A 21243-nucleotide genomic window follows, 5' to 3' on the forward strand; every position below is an offset into this window, starting at 1 on the left:
GCCTGTCCAGCTCTGCGTCGGCATTTCTCGACTCCAAGGTGATCCTCATGGATCTGCTTGAGCACCATGGCCTGCATGCTATAGGGGATAACAATTCGAACCAGTTTCAGAATAATCCCTTCAACAACCGTCAAATCATCCTTGACATTAAAAAACTGGGGGCATTGCCCCTTGCGCCACCCATTTGCGAGGTGGTGCATTACCCTTTGCAGAAGAGGGTCTTTGGCAGTTTCTGCTCGTATCTGGATGACACGTTCATCAGTGGCCATGAGGCTGCTGCCGCACATCTGTACCTGTGCCTCAATTTGGTGAATGGAGTCTACATGTTCGCAGGGCGTGGTGATGGATCTGGATAGGGCATCTGCCATTATCAGCTCCTTGCCCAGTGTGTAGACAAGGTCGAAATCATATTGGCGGAGTCGCAGAAGAATGCGCTGTAGCCAGGGCATCATGTCATTTAAATCCTTCTGGATGATATGGACAAAGGGTCTGTGGTCTGTTTCCACCGTGAACTTTGGCAGACCGTATACGTAATCGTGGAATTTAATGATTCCTGTTAGGAGACCCAGGCACTCCTTTTCAATCTGTGCATACCTTTGCTCGGTCGAAGTCACGGCCCTGGATGTGTATGCCACTGGAGCCCAGGACGAGGAGTCACCTTTCTGGTGGAGCACCGCACCAATGCCGTCCTGGCTTGCGTTCATGGAATCTTTCATTTCCTTGGTCGGGTCAAAGAACGCCAGGACTGGGGCCGTGGTGAGATTTGCCTTGAGATCCCCCATTCAATTTGATGTGTTGGTGTCCACTAGAATACTGTGGTCTTTTTTACTGGATGCCGGAGGGCTGTGGTGTGGGATGCCTTGTTAGGAATGAATTTACCCAGAAAATTCACCATGCCCAGGAAGCGTAATACTGCCTTTTTGTCCTCTGTGGTCTTCATGGCATTGATTGCCATTACTTTGTCGGAATCAGGTTGCACACCCTGCTGGGATATTTGGTCACCCAGAAATTTGATTGATGACAGACCAAATGAGCATTTGGCCCTGTTTAGCTTGAGGCCATTCTCGTGGACCCTTTTAAAGACCTGTTTGAGCTGGTCTATGTGCTCCTCGGGCGTCGTGGACCAGATTATCACGTCATCCACATAGACTCGCACACCCTCGATGCCCTCCATTATTTGCTCCATTATGCGGTGAAAGACTTCGGAGGCCGAAAGGCATGCGGTTGTAACAGTACCTGCCGAACGGAGTGTTAAACGTGCAGAGCTTCCTGCTGGAGTCATCCAGTTGTACCTGCCAGAAACCACATGAGGCGTCCAGCTTGGTGAAGAATTTGGCGTGTGCCATCTCAAAGGTTAATTCTTCCCGCTTCGGGATCAAGTAGTGCTCCCTCATGATGTTGCGATTGAGATCTTTGGGATCAATACAGATTCGTATTTCACCTGAGGGCTTCTTCACGCAGACCATGGAGCTGATCCAGTCTGTAGGTTCTGTGACCCTTGAAATGATGCCTTGGCTTTGGAGCTCTTGCAGCTGCGCTTTTAAACCTTAATCCTTTAGAGGAGCCGGCACCCGGCGTGGTGCATGAATGACTGGGGTGGCATCCGGCTTGAGTAGTATTTTGTAGAGTTATGGGAGCGGCCTATCCCATCGAACACATCGGGATATTGCGTGAGGATGTCGTCTATGTCAGCCTGTAGATTCACATGAAATGAGGCAGTCGGAGGTGCAGAAGACGTAGATGGCGTGATCCCCCACCGTCGACAGGAGCAGCGCAATTTTCCTGGCATCTGATGCTTCCTCAAGGTCGGATACCGCGAGGTGTAGGAGCAACTTCTGTCTGAAGACCCTCCAGTTGGTGCCGAGGTTGCCGGAGATCCAGAGCTGAGGAGGGGCCTGGATCTTTTCCATACCACTGGCTGTTTGCTACTTGCTTTCCGGTCATTTCAGATTTACTCGAGGTAGGTCCGTTAGAGTTAATCGTTTCCTGGTACCATGATGTGTTATATATGTTGGATTAACACGGACTGCAACTCGATGCAGTATCACTTGAAAACAGGCTTCCAACTCCGTAGATGGTTCAACACTGCTTTATTGAACTTGCCCAGTAATGTGCAGTTCACTGTGGGCCGACACTATTAACCTAAGCTTGCTAACCTTGGTCTGGCTTGCCCAGACTTGCTCTGTGCCATGTGTAGTAGGTGCTGACTGTACATTGCACCCTGACTGTTGCTACAGTTATCGCCAGTACGAAGAGGCCGAGCCTTCCTGTCTCATGTGTTTTATACTGGTAATGTACCCTGTAGTGTCCTGCCTGGTGATTGGTTGTTCTGTATTCTGTGTGGTGATTGGTTCCTGTGTGTGTCCATCACTGCCTGTCTACCTCATTATGAACATGAGTGCATATTATGACACAATCCATGTGGTGTAATCATAGAATTTACAGTGCAGAAGGAGGCCACTCGGCCCATTGAGTCTGCACCGGCCCTTGGAAAGCGCACCCTACTTAAACCTACACCTCCACTGTATCCCAGTAACCCAGTAACTCCACCTAAACTTTTGGGACATGAAGAACAATTTAGTGTGGCCAATGATCCTAACCTGCATATCCCTAACCTGCACATCTTTTGACTGTGGGAGCACCTGGAGGAAACCCACGCAGACAAAGGGAGAATATGCAGACTCTGCACAGAAAGTAACTCACGCCGGGAATCGAACCTGGGACCCTGGAGCTGTTAAGTAACAGTGCTAACCACTGTGCTACCATGCCGCCCATGATTCCCACAGCACCGTTACGTAGGAAGATACGGTATTTTGACAGAACAACAAGGAAGGACTGACGATATATGCCCCCAAGTTGTTAGTGGCGTATGGCAGGGAAGGGAACTTGGAAGCGATGGTGTGCCAGCAGCTGACTACCTTTATCTACAGATTCTGGGTGTGGTGGATGTTGTTAAATGGCTGCTTATATTAAACCCTGAAAGTATGTTACTGCCTGAAAAGACTCACAGATATCTTTTCAAACCTTTCTGTATGTTTATCTGTTGGGCCTCATATTGTCTGTTCTTGTCATGCATATCACTTCACCCACATTATCGCACATTTGTTCTGCACCTGAAGGTGCATGGAAAGATTAACAGGAATTTGACCCAGATTAAGGCAGTCAAAATGTAGGTTTTACAGGCGTAGCAATAAATGGCGGACCTTAAACAGGAGTGCTGCAATAAAAAGACAGGCTTTTTTTTACTGAGTTACTCACTCTGTACCTCTTAGTATTATATTATATTTGCAATTTAATACTGTGACAAGCTCGTCCCAAGTCTTATGTTGCCAGAGTTTCTGATGGATTTTTAAACCACTATTGAAGAAGACTGCAGCTGTTGCTCCTGTTGGCTGCATCTCACAGGGATGTGAATACGAGCGCTAGGCATAGTCCATCTTTGAATTAATCAGGCACAGCTGGCATATCTAATGCAAGCACAGCATTGTCAGGAACACAATGCAAATGATTATATACACTATTTTGTTTGGTAAGGGGGCTGTCTCACTCATCATACAACTGTGAATTTAATGATTGCTTTACTGTGCTTCCTCTGTGCTTCAGGAGTGACTTAACTTGTAGCAAATCAGCAATTTGGCGTGGATTCACAAAGCAGACCTGTTATTTGGACTGGAAGCTATCCAGAATGCTCCAGCTCCACTATTTACTGTGCACTCGCCGAAACAGAGTGTACTTACTTTAGTTTATAAACACAGCTGCTTTAAAAAAAGCTTTCTTATTTTTATTTTAAAGGGGCATGGTATTCACAAAAATGTGTTTGCCAACCATCATTTGTTTGATCAGAAACTAATCATGACAGTGTCATCAGCAAGTACTTGCTGGGACATGTTGTCCGAGCTAACTACTGCTTCTAATTCAGCTCCCGTACAATCGGGAACAGCCACGCCCCAAGCCAGCTTCACAAGATTTTCTTTAACGGATTTATACCAAAGCACAATTCTGATGGTCAGGTTTATTCTCAATTGAATCTGGAGCTCAATGCCTGAAAAGGTGGTATAGGCAGGAACCCTCACAACATTTAAGAAGCATTTAGATGAGTACGTGAAATGCCATTACACGCAAGGCTACGGACAAGTATTGGAATATAGGATTTGAATAGATAGGTGCTTGATGGCCAGTGCAATCATGACTCTATTAAAGGGGTTGTGTCCTCCTTGCTTCCAATACTGTGTTTTATTCTTTAGTTCCACTGTCAGTGCCTACTCTTCTCCTGCTGTAATGTTGATGGAACGATCTTTTCCAGATTTCCACTGACAAGAGGTGTAGAGGAGCATCCTGGCGGGCTCTTCCACTCAGTTTGTACTTCATCTCTGTCACGGAGCACCTCGCAATCTCCTGACAATATCTAGAAATGGGGGGCACCGCTGTGGTCAGAAATCCGTACTCTGCCCCTATGGTGGCAGAATGTACCGGCACCGGAGTCCACTGGTTTATCACAAGTTAGCAACTTTGGAAAATGCAATTTTTAATCATCTATTCTGTCTAACAGCATTTATTTGAGTACTATATAAATCCAGCTTTAAATATGACTTGCATTCATCAAGGTCAGGAATACTTGTTGCCATGGAAACACTGCTGAACATCATTCAAGGGTGAACATGCACTTGCAGTTTCCTGTGTCCATCCTCACTAGAAAATATTGATCCTTCAAGGACAACAAGACCCTCATCACTTTTCATCACTTACAACAGTGGGCAAGTATGAAATGAAAATTGCTTATTGTCACAAGTGGGCTTCAAATGAAGTTACTGTGAAAGGCCCCAAAGTAGCACAAAAAAAGGCAGATTATGAGCAACAGAATTGTAATGGTGTCTACTTGAGAACTGTAGTTAAATATTAGTTAAATGTGATCCATAATATTTTAGAGCCAGCTGAACTGATGTGATCAAAACCTCCCGCCCTTGATGCACTTACAGGGGTCAATCCCAAATCTCTCATTTTCAGTGGGGAAGTCAAGGTTACAGGGAGCAAAACAACAAGAGAGGCTGGATACTTCAAACCAGCTTCCAGGGTGCTTGTGATTTCAGAATCCCCATCGCCTGAAATGTTTTCTGTTCTTTCACTCCCTATTGGCCGCTTTCCTCTTGTCGTGCGTACATGTGTATAATTTTAACTAATTAAATATTTTTAAAGGCTAACCTGCTCTTATAGAATAATACTTTCCATAAAATGAAAAATTAACATTCATCTGTGTGGAGTCTGCATGTTCTCCCCGTGTCTGCGTGGGCTCCGGTTTCCACCCACATTCCAAAAATGTGCAGGTTAGGTGGATTGGTCATGCTAAATTGGCCTTTAGTGTTCAAAGCTGGGCCAGTTAGGTGGGGTTAAGGGTATAGGGTGAGTGAGCGGGTCTAGGTACGGTGGCTCTCGGAGAGTCAGTGCAGACTGGATGGGTTGAATGGCCTCCTTCTGCACTGTGGGGATTCTATGGATCATGTTTCATGTATTTTATGCTGAAACAATTAGATACACAATCTCTTATATCGCTTCACCGAGTCAGCTCACTTCCTACCACTGTGCCTCCAACTGTAGTCTACCACATCTTATCCCAAAAATGCTTGAGGAACCAGCCAGATGGGGCCCTTCTTAAGCCTATTCAGACTGCACATATTCAATATCGGGTCCTGGTATGACAGCAGGAGTACTATCCTATCTGTTACAGTATTAATTTTTTTAAATCAAGATTCACTTATCGTGTCTTTGCTATAGAATTGTTTTTCCTCTTTTGAAAACAATGTCAAATTATGATGTGCTCCTCCTTTGAGGCATTGCTTTATAAAGGAGGGCGCCGTAAAATAACATTATCCAAAAAAAAAGAAAGTCAAAGGGCATTGTATACAGAACAATTGGGCGCGATTCTCTGCACTCACGCCGGTTCGGAGAATAGCGGGACGCGCATATTTTCACGGCGACGCAGGTCCGACGCCCTCCCGCTATTCTCCGAACCCCGCACAAACTACACATCGGCATTCCCGGCAAAGGCCTCGAAAGCCCCCCCGACACGACCAGAATCGCTACTTCTTGGCCCCCCGCTATTCTCCGGCCCGGATGGGCCGAAGTCCCGACGTCATCACGCAATGTTTTCACGCCGGCCAACACACCTGCTTTTCAAGTTCGTCAACCAGTCGTGCTGGCTGACGAGAGCTTCGAGTAGGTGAGCGCACCGCTTAGCGCACCACTCAGTGCACTGCTGGAGTCTGGCCACAATGGGGAAGGCATCCCCGAGAATGGGAGGGGGGTCCAGAGCGGAGGGGAGTGGGGGAGACTGAGGGGGGGAGTGGGGGAGACGGAGGGGGGAGTGGGGGAGACGGAGGGGGGAGTGGGGGAGACTGAGGGGGGTGTGGGGGACACTGAGGGGGGAGTGGGGGAGACTGAGGGGGGGAGTGGGGGACACTGAGGGGGGAGTGGGGGAGACTGAGGGGGGGAGTGGGGGAGACAGAGGGGGGAGTGGCGGAGTGGGGGAGACTGAGGGGGGAGTGGGGGAGGCTGAGGGGGGAGTGGGGGAGATGGAGGGGGAGTGGGGGAGACGGAGGGGGGAGTGGGGGAGATGGAGGGGGGAGTGGGGGAGACATGGGGGGGAGTGGGGGAGACGTGGGGGGGAGTGGGGAGACGAGGGGGGAGTGGGGGAGACGAGGGAGGAGTGGGAGAGACGGAGGGGGGAGTGGGGGAGACGGAGGGGGGAGTGGGGGAGACGGAGGGGGGAGTGGGGGAGATGGAGGAGGGAGTGGGGGAGACGGAGGGGGGGAGGGGGAGTGGGGGGAGATGGAGGGGGGAGTGGGGGAGACTGAGGGGGTAGTGGGGGAGACTGAGGGGGGAGTGGGGGAGACGGAGGGGGGAGTGGTGGAGACGGAGGGGGGAGTGGGGGAGATGGAGGGGGGAGTGGGGAGACGGAGGGGGGAGTGGGGGAGAGGAGGGGGGAGTGGGGGAGACGGAGGGGGGAGGGGGGAGTGGGGGAGATGGAGGGGGGAGTGGGGGAGACTGAGGGGTAGTGGGGGAGACTGAGGGGGGAGTGGGGGAGACGGAGGGGGAGTGGTGGAGACGGAGGGGGAGTGGGGGAGACGGAGGGGGGAGTGGGGGAGACGAAGGGGGGAGTGGGGGAGACGGAGGGGGGGAGTGGGGGAGACTGAGTGGGGAGTGGGGGAGACTGAGTGGGGAGTGGGGGAGACGGAGGGGGGGGGTGGGGGAGATGGAGGGGGGAGTGGGGGAGACAGAGGGTGGAGTGGGGGAGACTGAGAGGGGAGTGGGGGAGACTGAGGAGGGAGTGGGGGAGACGGGGGGGAGTGGGAGTGGGGGGGGTAGGGAGAGAGTGAGCGAGTGACCCGTCCAACCCCGTTACAAAATGTCTGCGGTGATACATATCTGTCACCTCGTGGCGCACCTTGCCCCACGTGGAACGGGGGAGGACACGCGATCCCGGTTGCCATCAAGGTGACGGTCGCTCTTAACTTCTATGCGACCGGCTCCTTCCAGTCTCCAAGCGGGGACCTCTCCGGTATCTCCCAGTCATCGGTCCACAGGTGTATCCGGGATATGACCGACGCCCTCTCTTCCATCGCCGATCGCTACATCACCTTTCCCGAGGACCGAGCAACTCAAGACTCACGAGCTCGTGGATTTGCCAGCGTGGCCGGGATACCGATGGTGCAGGGGGCAACCGCTTGTGTTCACGTCCCCATGCGCCCGCCTGCAGGGGACAGGGAGGTGTTCACAAACAGGAGGGGGACATACTCCATTAATGTCCAGGTGGTATGCGACCCCCACATGACATTCATGAACGTCTGTGCAAGGTTCCCAGGGAGTGTGCATGACTCCTACATACTGGCGCAGTCGTACATCCCTGCGATGTTTGAGGGACGTCCCCCCCGGCTGAGGGGCTGGTTGCTAGGCGACAGGGGTTATCCGCTGAGGTCTCGGCTGATGATGCCTATACGGAGGCCTCAGACCAATGTGGAAACCCAATACAACGAGGCCCATGCAGCAACCAGGGGTGTGGTGGAGCGCTGCCTTGGCCTCCTGAAGATGAGATGCAGGTGCCTGGACCACTCCGGAGGGGCCCTGCAGTACCAGCCCGACAGGGTCGCTCGCATTGTTGTGGTCTGCTGTGCGCTGCACAACATCACGATGCAGAGGGGAGATGACCTGCTGCAGGAGGCGGAGGGAGAAGCCAGTGGCAGTGGTGACAGCACAGAGGAGGAGGAGGAGGAGAGGGAGGAGGAGGAGGAGGCTGGCAGAGTGGCGGGCGCAGCACGCAGACACGACCCAGGTGCTGGTGATGTCCAGGAGGCGGCACGACGGACCCGGCGAGGATGGCGGGCACGCGACGCCTTGGTGGCAGCACGGTTCACGCGTCGTATGCGACGTCCCCACTGAACACCAAACCACCACCTGCATCGCTAGTCATGCAGAGGGTCAACACACAACTGCCACCACCACAGCCACCCCCACCCCCCGCCCCCCCACCCCCTCTCAGTGTACACTGCTCCACTTCGACATCACCCTTACCACTGCATCCAGACGGTATGGCACAACATCGATGGCTGTGTCAGCGGGTGTGATCAGTGCCATGTGGAATGATGACAGCTCGCTCTGCGAAGAGCTGTGAGCTCAGAATCGTTAGAGAGAGTCTGACCCATGGCAATAGCTGAACCATCCACCTTGGTGGCCGCTGAGATCGTCACAGACACTCCATCACGTGCCCGCGTGGGCTAGCTGTGGGATGGGGTCGGGGGGGCAGGGACTGCACACCCGGCACCAAAGTTTCACCGCTCGTCAACCCCAGCGACACTCGGTCACCATCACGATTCCTGTGACTGTGGAACAATCACACGGTATTACAAGTAAGGTGGAACAGTGCGTTTAATGCTGAACAAAAATTTACAGGTGACCTAGCCCCTACAACTAAACTGTGCCCTTCACCCGTGCCAACTTACTCAGTGTCTCTCTTTGTTGCCTTAAGGGCCCTACCACTACGTCTAAGTGATTCCCCAGATGATACAGCAGGAGTGGAGGAGGACTGCTGCGAATCGCCCCCTTCGACGTGTTTCTCCTTCGGCAAGCGTTTCCTGGGGAGACCCGGCCTTGATGGGCCAGGCTGCTCTGCGGGCGTCTCGGGTGACGTTGTGCCACCCTGCTCTGCCTGCTGCCCACCCGATGCACCAGGGATGGGATAAGAGAGGCCGAGAATTCCGGGACGTCCCGTGATGGAGTCAATGGGACGGGCCCCGAAACCTCCTCCTCCCTCGGGGAGCCCGGTGGCCCCCGGGCCTCACTTTGGGACAGAGGTGCGAGCGGGGAGGTGCCCCGTCGCGCCACCAATACCTGGTGCTGCCAGTCCTGGAGGCCTGCAACGGTATCCACCAGGAACCGAAGGTTTGCAGAGACGGAGTCCAGGGAGTTAGACATTCCCGCCAGGGACTGTGCGATCTCAGCCTTTGAGTGCACGACACCATCCAGCACATGTGTCAGGCGGTTGATGCTCTCCGTGACTGACTGCTGGGACTGTGCCATCGACTGCTGGGACTGTGCCATCGAATGCTGTGACTGTGCCATGGCGTGCTGCGACTGGGCCATGACCTGCTGAGACTTGGCCAAGGCCCGCAGCGCACCGGCAATGTCGTGTTGGCTCTGGCGCATCGCTGCCTGTGAGAGGGCAACCCTGTCCAGGGCCGAGGATGACGCGTGCACATTAAGCCCAACGCCTTGTATAACCTGACCCATTGCCTCCACCGCGGATGCCACCCGTGCGGTGTCGGCCTGGTTTGCTGCCATGAGCGGCACCACTCCCTGCTTATGGACGCGGTTCGACTCCTCTAACAGCGTCTGCAGAGTCTGGAAGACAGCCCTCATCCCGTCGTTGTGTCCCTGGGTTTCTTGCTGCATCGTCTGTGCGGGTGGGTTGAGAAAGTCCAGGAACTCGGAAAATGTCTGGGAGCCAGCTGCATGCTGGGCCTGGCCTGGCCTCCGCCAGTCTGGGCTCTCGGCTGCTCTGACCTCCACCTGCTGTACCTGCTCAGCTGTGATGTGCGACCCAGACTGTGACCCAGGAGCCTCATCACTAAATAGGCCAACCGGGGTGAGTGTCTCTGGGATGGTGGATGGTGTGGGAGACAGCAGTGCCGCAAGCTCGAGGTCATCTTGGGTTGACGCCTCCTCTATGTCATCGTCCCGCTGAGAGGCCACAGGGCGTTCGCGGGCCATTTCTCTCTCTTTCTCTCTCGCCGCCCTCTGGGCGTCCTGCTCCACAGATTCGGTTGGGGAGGATGGTACTCCCCGCTGATCGGGCACCCTCTGTTGTGCACCCCTGGGTGAGGTGGGGGCAGATGCCTGTGTCCGCCTGGAGGCAGACGGCCCTGGTCGTTCGGCATCACGTCCTCGGGTAGAGAATGAAACAGGTTATTTAGATACGCTCGGCCGGGCGCTGGACGGTCCCAGTGGGCAAAATCATGGGTTTGAGCCGGGGTCAGGGGGTTATTGATAGTTTATACAGGAGGTGGAGGGAAATGGGGCTGGTCAAGGTGAGGGATTTGAATTTGGAGGAAGGGTTCACCAGTCAGGGGGAGCTAAGTGAGAAGGTAGAGCTGCCGAGGAGAGGTGAGTTCAGGTATCTGTAGGTTAGGACCTTTGCGCGAAAGTTCTGGAGGAGGTTCCCTACATTGCCTGGATACACCCTGCTGGACTGACTGATACTTGCGGATGTGGAAGGGGAGGGAAGAATTGGAGATGTATACAAGTGGCTGGGGAAGCAGGGAGGTGAGTGTGTGGTGAAGATCAAGGAGAAGTGGGAAGGGGAGTTTGTTGGAGAGATCAATTGGGTAGTATGAAATGAAGCACTGCAAAGGGTAAACGGGACCTTCTCTTGTGCAAGGATGAGCCTGATACAGTTTAAAGTGCTGCCCAGGGTACATATGACTCGGGCGAGAATGAGTAAGTTCTTCCAGGGGGTAGCAAATGAGTGTGAAAGGTGTGGGCGGGGGCCAGTGAATCGCATGCACATGTTATGGGGTTGTGAAATATTGGAAACATGTTGTTCGTGTTCTCAGCCAGGATAGTGGGGGAGAAGGTGGACCCAGATCCATTGGTGGAGATATTTGGGTTTCAGAAAAGCTGGAGCTCATGGAGAGAAGGAAGGCCGATTGCACGGCGGCAAATTTACTGGAGTGGCAGTCGGCATCGCCACCGGGGGTAGCGGCTTGGTTGGGTGACCTGTATGACCTCCTGCAGTTGGAGAATATAAAGTATGAGTTAAGGGGGGCTTTGCAGAGGGGTTTGAGAAAAGGTGGGGATGTTTGTAATCGTGTTTGAGGAGCTGTTTGTCGCAGGAGGGGAGGGTGAAAATGGGGAAAAGGTTGTACAGACTATAGTTGATTGCAGGGAAGTATGTTTCCCGGGGTGTTTATTTGCTCTAACCGGTTTTGATACATGTTGGTAATAAAATACATTTTTTTTAAAAGGGAGCAAACGAAACAGTGACAACTTCTCATTTTCCAATCAGCCCACAATCTTTCGGATTCAACACTGAGTTTAACAGTTTCAGCATAACCACTGCCCCAGGGCAGGTGTTGAGTAATGATTCTAATATTTCCCTTTTACGCATCCTCCAGCCCCACCTTTTGTGACTTTACTGTCCCCAGTACCATCTCCTTTTGCCTTGCACCATCACCAATGTTGTTATTTAACATCTCCAGCATTGACCCTATCACAGACCTTCCCTTTGGTTTTATCCTCACCTCCACCCCTTCCCTGCCTCTGTTGTTGCTAAAACCCCTACTGCATCTCCAACCTTTTCCAATTCTAATAACAGACCATCAACTGAGAACATTGGATAATATTTACTGAATGCTTTGGAGGTCTTTCCCACTGGCTGGAGAGCCGGCCAGAAACTCAGGCAGCTTCCTGAGGGAGGACCGAGCATATTAAGAGCCAATGAGGCATTTGGTTGGTCTTCCCCAGACAGAATTCGATTCCCCAGAATCGAGACCTGTCAATGTGCATCCAAAAACCAATTCAAATTGAATCCAATTCATCAGATGGGATTCTCCGTTAGCCAATGCCGAAATCAGGAAATGTGATTGGGCGGAGAAAGCTCCGATACCGAAATCATGGCAGGTGCGATTTGACGCCAAATCGCGATTGTTCATCACCTCGATAACGGCGTCAATGCGTTTCACTCCTCACTTACGGTAGACACCATATCATTAACAGGCACAACCCGGTACTCTCCAGGGCTTCTGCAATGTTCTGCCTCCGATAGTCTAAGTTCTGATCGACGCAGTTCACTTGTGCTTTTAAAAATCGTGAAAGCGGCGTGACGGTTGCTGTGGGAGAGAGGCGGCATATGGAAGGTGTCCAACATCGCCATAGTTTGCTGACCGTTGTGCCGCTGGCCAGGGGGCTTCTGCCAGGGCCAGGGAGAGTAGTGGGGGGTGGCCAGGAGGTGGGCTGCGAGGTCAGGGTGAACGGGCACAGAGCACTATTGCCGCAGCCGGCAAGGCAGCCATGCAGCTGCGCAGACCGCTAACAGCCCACTAACCTAGTGCCATGGGTCACATAGGTGTCCCCCCAGGGCACCGCTCTTGGTGCCCTCTGGCCCCAGATGACCCAGCAGCTGCATGGGAACACTCCAGCACAACCAATGCCATCTTTTTGGCTGGGATAAGTGTGTGTGGGGATTGTAGCGTGTATGTGCAGCTGCAGCTTATCAGCCTCTTGACTGTCGATCACAGACCCCGCGAATCCCGCACTGTTTTTCATTGGAGTCGATTGTGTTCCAAGCGGGACCGGTGCTAGCCCCTCAATGGTAGCTGAATCGGTCCAGGTGCGGTGCCGGTTTTTCTGTCGTAAAACGCCAAACTTCCTCCGCTGGCGGCCACGTTTAGCCTCAGAAACAGAGAATCCCGCCCATGGTCTCCGCAACATCCAAGCTGACAAGAAAAGACATTGCACCTCTTCTTGGGCTTGATTTGACGCTTGATCAAGTCCCGCCCACCAAGAGCTGTTGTTCAATCATCTCAGAACAAATATGCCAGAGTTTACTTTTCAGGCTTCCCACGTGATGAGTGTCCTGCTCACTACCTGGGTGAATAAAGCAATGGCAGGATGAGGCCCTCAAGTGGACATTAACCATTCACGTAAGGGCCTCAATTGCCGGTTGGGTGGGAAGGCCGCCCACGAGTCTTCCCGACACAAACTTAATCGGGCCTGTGGCAGGAAGACAGCGGACTTCCTGCCTGCCACTCTCCCAACTCATTAAATTCCACTGCCACCACATTCTCCAGATATTGCCTGACCTGCAGAGTATTTACAATATTTTCTGTTCTTTCTTCTGATTTCCACCAACCGCAGTACTTTGCTTATGTTTTATGACTAGGAAGGTGTCTTATGCTCTCTCATGGAGGAACATTGGGCTCCTCTTGCAATATTTTAAGTTCCCATTACAGGTGTACAATTATGAATGGTTCTTCTTGTGCCAGTGAAATACAAGAAAGTTAAATTATGTTCCTTCAAGAAAATGTGCTTAAATTCAGATTAAACTATATTGCTTTCCACATGCTTCAATTTTAAGCTCATTCATTCATAGTTCCCTCGAGACTTACTTAGGCAAATTTAGATTCAACTGAATGGGATCAACTGGACTGAATGAAATCCGTAATAAGAGTAGGTAAGGAAAACTTAATCCTCTTAAATGTTCTGTTCCTTCTATTGCTTTCATTGTCCCTTCTCTTGCTCAAGCAAAGACTACACTTCTTTTCAATGATTATACGGGTTCACAATGATTGATTTGAAATACAAATATTGTTTTGTTTTCCTGAAAAGTGCAAGTATGAATTTGCCATGTTGGCAGTTGTGTCATTTGAGGCAATTTTGACATACACAAGTATTTGTTAGAACATTCTGCCTAATGATATTTGAATCTACTTCACAACAATAGGTTAATATCTCTATCTGTATATTAAAATTAAATTATGGCTTCTCTCAGATCCAGACTCTCCAAATTTACCTTATCCTCCTCAAGCACCAGGTCATTACCATAATTATCAGCTCTTCAATTAGCTCTTCCGAAATGCTGAATAAAATAATAATTATATACGTGTTGAAACACTGCTTTAGAACCACTACAATGAAGAGACAGGAACTAAAGTCCAAAGACATGCAGGTTAAGTGGATTGGTCATGCTAAAATTGTCCCTTTGTGTCCGGGGTTGTGGGGGAGTGTGCCTGGGTGGAGTGCTCTTTCAGAGTGATCGGTGCAGACTCAATGGGCTGAATGGACTCCTTCTGCACTGTCAGGATTCTATGGTTCTATGGGTCTAACTCCAAAGCTCCACATTGGAATTCAAATCTTCGGCTTTGTTGTTTAAGGACACGATTCAATGGAAAATTTTGGTAGCGAGCAACAACTGTCGCGAGCTTCCTGATGCTCGGTTGGTGAGGCTGTCATGCTATAAAACGTTAATAGAACCACATAATGAGGCCTTACAGGCTTCACACCGCAAATGAATAGGGAAACTATGGGCGGGATACTCCCCCCTCCCCGCCAGGGGGGAGAAAGAATTGCCAGGGCGCCACGCCGCCCCGACCCACGCACATGATTCTCCCCCCCCCCCCCCCGAAACCAGCGCAGCGCGAATTGTGCCGGGCCGCTCGGGGAATCACCGCAAATGGCGAGCGGCGATTCTCCGGCCCGGATGGGCCAAGCGGCCACACGTAAATGGCCTAGTCCTGACGGCGCCATCCACACCTGGTCGCTGCCGGCGGGTACTCATCGCGAAGGCTTGGGGGGGCAGCCTGGGGGGGGGGGGGTGAGGGGGGCTCTGTTCCCAGAGGGGCCTCCTATGGGGTCTGGCCCGTGATCGGGGCTTACTGATTGGCGGGCCGGCCTCTCCCCCCCCCCCCCCCCGGGCCTACTTCCTTGCGCGACTGGCCCCAGAACCCCAGCGCCATGTTGGTGAGGGGCCAGACCGCTCCTCGAGGTTACCACGCATGCGTTGGTTGGCACCGGCACCACTGCGCATGTCATCGTTGGCACCGGTGCAACTGCGCATGCGCGGATCCCACGGCGTCCAGTTCATGCCGGGATCTGCGGCTGAGTGTCGCAAACCACTTCAGCGCCGCGCTAGACCCAGTAGGGGCCAGAATTTGACGTGGGGGCGGCCTGTTCATGCCGTCGTAAAACGCGACAGTGTTTGCGATGGCGTGGACACTCTGCCTCCATTTAGGAGAATCCCGCCCTATTGGAGAAAATTCTGAAGGAGAGAAACTATTTCCACTTGAAGAGGCAAGATTTGGTCAGGAATAGTAAGCAAAGCTCTGTCAGAAAGAGCCTCTCCAACAATGCACTTAGTGTCTTTTCCTGCTCCAAAGAGTTCCGGCGAACAGATCTCTTCAGTACAGGAAGAGATTACGACATCATTTAAAAATCCCTCAATCTCCCAACGCAACCACCGGACCCTCCAATGCCTCAACTCACAAGATTCAGGATCCTCAATGCACCCTGCGCACTACCTTACACAGGCAGGGCAGCTCTGTGCCCGATCCCGGCCTGGCTATTTGGCACTGCCAGTCTAGCACAGTCATTTCAATCACATTACCGAGATCGAAATCGAATGCTATCAGACGCCCTGGAAATACCCGACTCCCCAGCGGGAAGTCACGCGGTCGTTGTTTAGCACCCCTCTTTTAAAATATGAAACTGGTGCACTGGCTGCTGAGGAGATGTGAGGTGGTGAGTGGGCATTTCCATTTTCTGCCATTCAGCTCAAGGGCACTGGAGCTGCAGGTCCAGTGCTTGACACGGACGGAAACAACCCTCAGGAGAGGTTGGACTTAGTTGGGGGGCTGAAGCTTTCCAGGTCGGGGGGGCTTTGCGTCTGTGAGGCTTTCAAGGCATCTTAAAATATTGTGGAAACGCATAACAGGGACAACCACAGCTGCAGCCTGTCTGTCCTACCAAATACTTCCAGGACAGAGCCCTGCTGTATCTTCAATGTTGAGTGAATTTCATTCCCTTTGACTGTGAGCAGCCTCTCGCTTCACAGCTGAAGGCTATTTCAGATGAGGAAATTAGTTGTGAGAGAGTAAGTGGGTGGATCAGGGGAAGGGACCTAAGCATGGTCTCCCGAATAGTCCAAGCAGCAGTGTGGGGGCTAAGGACTCCTGATGTGGCTGTGGGGTGAGTGTGCAGTGCGGGGTTTGCTAACACAACTGGCTTGCTGGATGGCACTCTGAGAGAAGGCGGGATATGTAAGGGTGGGGGTGAGGTTTGTGGGATTTGCGTGTCCTGGGATGGAAGCCCTAACCGATGGTTGGTCAACTCTTTCTCCAATTCTTTACAGATACTAAAATTGTTGCTTGTGTCGGTCCCGCCTGGGCTGCTCTCGTGTTGCTGGTGGCAGACCTGGTGGCTAGATGCCGGAGAAGATAATGCAGGCTCGAGGTGGCACCCCATATGCAGGGGGCCACCCCACACTCTGAAGACCCAGCCGCCCATCAGGCCGGTGAGGAACCCAGAGGGGGAGGCCAACAACTGCCCAAGGTGCACAGGCGGTCGTTGGTCTTTCAATGAGATGACAGACAGCATGTGCCGCAGAAGGTTCCATTTCAGGAGAGCGACAGTGTGGAATCGGTGCCACATCGTCATGGGCTTAGATCCCTGTGGGGGAGGAGGGCACCCACTCTCGGTGGCTGCCCTCATCTTTTAAGCGGTTAATTCCAGGGCTCGAGCAGGGACCTGTGTGGCATTTCACAATCCACAGTCCACAGGTGCACCACAAGGTCACGGGTGCCCTGTAAGCCCCACATCAGGATTTATCACCTTTGAGCTGGACCAGACCCACCAATATGCCTGGGCTGCAGAATTTACTCCCATTGCCAGGGGGTAATCGAAGGCATGTATGTTGCCCTGTACGCACCAGGACATCAGGGCTTGCTCTTTATTATCAGGAAGGGGTTCTACTACCAAAATATTCAGATTGTGTGCAACCACCGCCTCCATATCATGCACGTGAGTGCCCACTACCCAGGAAGCGTGCATGACATCTACATCCTGGGTACTCGGACATCCTTGTCATCTTCGAGAATAACCCCAGGATGATGGGTTGGCTCATGAGGGACAAGCGATACCCACTGAGGTCCTGGCTGATGACACCAGTGTGGAGACCTGAGGCTGATGTGGAGACCCATTATAATGATGCCTATGTTGCCACCCATGCGATATGAGCGGTGCATCGGCCTGCTGAAAATGTGGTTCTGATGCCTGGACCACTCTGGTGTTGCCCTGCAGTATAACCCACAAGGGTTTCCTGCTCTGTAATAGTCTGCTGTGTCTTCCACCACCTGGCACAGCAGCGGGGCATTATGCTGGAAGAGGAATATGCTGCCTCGTCTGAGGAGGAGGAGGAAGCAGGCGAGAGGCGAGCTTGGAGTGGAGTCAGAGGAAGGAGGACAGGCCATTACATCTGCCCCTCCCAGACCACTCTGTTTCCGCCCACCTCTCACCAAAGATCTGTGTAACAACACTCCAGGATGATGGACCTGTGTCAGCCGGTCAATATAGCGATGATTACTCACTGTGAGGCAAGCTCCGGTGTGCTGACAGCATGCTCACACCATCCTCTGAATGGAGTCTGCATTGGGGGCGTTTGCTCTTGGACCACTGTGCCCGGGGAGCAGGGGTGGTGGGAATGGGGGGCAACAGGGGTGAGGGTGCAGGCATGCCCGCTGTGAAGAATAATGTGACAGAGGCTTCTCATGTATCAGGTGTACCATATTTTAACAGTGAACATTTGACATTTCCATTTCCCCTAGCTACAGATAGTGAACCCCCTCAACTCAGTGCTCCTCACTCCGATCTTTCATGGTCTACTGCTGCGTCTAGGTGGCTACGCAGGATGCACATCAGGGGTGAAGGTAGCCTGCTGCTTTCTGCGCTCTAGGCCTTTGATGCCCTTGGCGGGCATCCTCTGGAGGGACCCGGCTGACTTACTGGTGTCACAGGCTTTGCCGTGCCACTCTGTTCTGCCAGCTCCCCTTAATATTCATCGGTGTCAGGAGGGGTGGATTTGCAATAACTGGATGTAGTGTCCATGGTGGCATGCCTCGGGTTGGCCTCCAGTGTTTCCTCTCCCCTAACGGTGCCTGTAGGGCGAAGGGAAACTCCATAGGATGGAGGGACAACTGGGGTGAGCTCCAGAAACCTCTGAATCATCAGGCTCTGCCAGTCTTGGCGGCTCCCCATTGTCTGTGCCGTGGTGTCGACGCCCTCAGCAATGCTCTTCAGTAACTGGGCCATGCTCTGCAGTGCTTCGGCAATGCCCACCCGTGTCTGGGACATGTCCCTCAGCAACTGGCACATAATGTCGAGGCCCTCAGCCATGGTCGTCACAGACTGAGCTTGTCTTGGGCACCATCACCCAAGACATGGATGTCATGCTCCAGACTTTCCAATGCAGTTGTCACCCTAGCAGTGTTGGCCTTGGTGAATGTATTGTTGGCATTGGCATTATCTCCTGCACTCGAAGTCTTTGGGACTCGGTCAATTGGCTATGCAGTCACTGAAATGTCGCTGACGTCCCCTCCTGAATGTCATAGTTCTGGCCTATCATCTGCATCAGCACTGGGAAAACCTTGTTTAGAGGCTTGGCATCTGACTGGGACTCAGCTGTGTCCTGGAATCTAGCAGACCTCTGCTGTCTCCCTTCGATGTACCTGCCTCCACTTGATGTGCACCAGCAACTGTGTGGTGCTCAGTAGCTTGTGCCCCAGAAGCCTGTCCACTGATATTGCCCCCCGAGGTGTGTATCTCTGTGCTGGTGGAGGGTGCAGGTGATAGCTGTGGTGCCTCCATGGTGGTGTCCACGGAGCTTTCCTTCGGGGTGGTCTCTTCAGTAGTGGGAGGGGAGGGGGGGGGGGGGCAGAAAGACTCTGGATGACCCAGTCTCATCAGATGGCAATCCTGCGAGACGATTGACATGTGGTCAGTGAGAGGGAAGGATCATTTTGTCTGACATGAACAACTCACTTGAGACAGGTTATTGGGTAGATGGGGCAATGGATCCTCATCTTTGTGCCACCGTCCAAACTCGCTGTTGATGACTGTTCTCTCCTCGGTCAACACCACAAACTCCAGGGCCTTTCCTCATAGGGGTGAGAACCCAGATCTCTGGCATCCCACCCCCATCTTGGCTATCTGCTCCTGCGAGAAAAAGAGAGGGCAATGTGAGCCGCACGCTTGATGGGTCGGGGGATGGGGGGTGGTTCTATAGCAGGTGACATTTATGGACACTGCACCTGGACATAAAGGGGTTGTTCTGGTGGGTGTCGGGGGTTCTGAGGAACAAGTGCAAAGATCGGATGTGGGGAGGGTGCGAGGTGTCAGCCAGTGATTTGTGGCTGTTCTGATTTGTGGGATTTTGAAGTTTGAGGGGTGGCAGGTGGAACTGATGCCAGGACACAGGTGATAACTTACCCTTGCAGCTCGATGGAGTTCGTTAGTCTTCTTCCGACAGTGGACAGTGGTCCTCCTGGCCATGCTGCCCGAACTGACAGCTGGTGTACTGCCTCCCAGGCAGCATTACTGACCCTGCTGCTGGACCTTCGACCCCTAAGGGGGAATATAGTGCCCTGCCTCGCATTCACAGTATTGCGAAGCCTGGCCAGGTCGGCATCCCTATAAGCGAGGAGCAGGTCTGTGCGCTGCCGTGCTTGTGTGTTGACTGGGAGTGAGTGGTGAGGGAGCATTTAAAAGCAGCTTCACCTTCTCACCAATGAGAATCATACGGTGAGACAGCCCATAATAGCAAGAAGCTTGTGCGGACTGATTTTTGGCACTAACTACCATTGAATGCGGGCCACGATCTCACAAATGCGGCCATCGAGGAACACCCCACCAAATGCACCCAGAATTACACTTAGAAATGTCTCCATTGATTTGTGCCCAATATATGTAAATATTTCCTAAATTCGTCACATTTACAATCTTCTAAACAAGGAGGAAGAGTCCCAAAACACATCACATAGACATACGGACAGACAAATTAGGAGCAGGAGTAGGCCACTTGGCCCCTTGAGCCTGTTCTGCCATTCAATAAGATCATGGTTGATCTGATTGTAACCTCAACCCCACATTCCCACCTACCTTTCACCCCCTAGTTAACCCCTTGAAACATGAATGTGTGAGACAAAATATGCGGGAGTTGTGGCATTCTTTATATTGCTTATTTCAGGATGGTTGCTGTAGTGTTCACAAATACCACAAAATAGCATTTAACTTAAACAAAGCTATGATTTTATTTACCCTACTAAATTGGGATTCACCACTAAGTCCTTAAGAATACAGAACTGACCAATAACATCTAACTACACTCATCTACCTCTAATCTCACTACTGGTACAAACTATAATCTAACCTCACACTATCTGCTCTTATGCCCTTCATTAGCTATCTCCTGCATACACTCCTCCCCTGAGGTCCAGCATCATTGCCTTATATAGTTGTATCTGCAGATCTCTCTAGTGGCTACTCTCAACACTACATTAACCCTTGCAATGCTTTTTTAATAAATGTTTTTTATTGAGTTTTCATATTTTATATATGACAAATTACAAATTATTAGAGAGAAAAAAAAAGAAAACACAAAAATTTAGCATGAATATTTACAGGTAAGCATCTTCATAACAACAATTGTGGCCGCCCCTTTAGCCAGCATACATATTTTACATTCCCCAATATGGCCGAGGCACATGTTTATAGGCATTTATTTATAGTTTGGTTTTGGGCCTTGGCTTGCCAGCAAACCCCCATAACGAGCCCGTAACCCCCCCCCCCCCCCCCCCCCCGGCTACCCTCCCCCGATTCCCATCCATTTTCCCCTGATTCTTGGCCACCCGACTATTCTTCCTCTTGTACGTTGGCCACAAACAGGTCCCGGAACAGTTGTTCTGTAGAAGCCGTCGTCCGACCCTCGGATGGCGAATTTGATTTTCTCCATTTGGAGAGATTCCGAGAGGTCGGACAACCCTTGCAATGCTGATAGTTATGATAATACCACAGGCGAGAGGGCTGTTGGAGATGGATGAAGATAACAGATTGATCAAGACTGGGATTCAATTCTTACTCTGTTCATTAAGTGCTCCACACCCCTTGTTCAATTTTTCAAACTCGTGTTTAAAACAAATGCATTATTTTCCA

The 21243-nt window shown here is 52.0% G+C and overlaps 1 protein-coding gene across 1 annotated transcript in view; it reads right to left on the reverse strand.

The window, feature by feature from the left end:
• csmd2 (CUB and Sushi multiple domains 2) overlaps positions 1–21243 on the reverse strand; it is a 2254685-nt gene that overhangs the window by 382866 nt on the left and 1850576 nt on the right. The gene's annotated exons all lie outside the window — the stretch shown is intronic.

This window comes from Scyliorhinus canicula, chromosome 1 (assembly GCF_902713615.1).
Source record: "Scyliorhinus canicula chromosome 1, sScyCan1.1, whole genome shotgun sequence".
Lineage (NCBI taxonomy): Eukaryota > Metazoa > Chordata > Chondrichthyes > Carcharhiniformes > Scyliorhinidae > Scyliorhinus > Scyliorhinus canicula.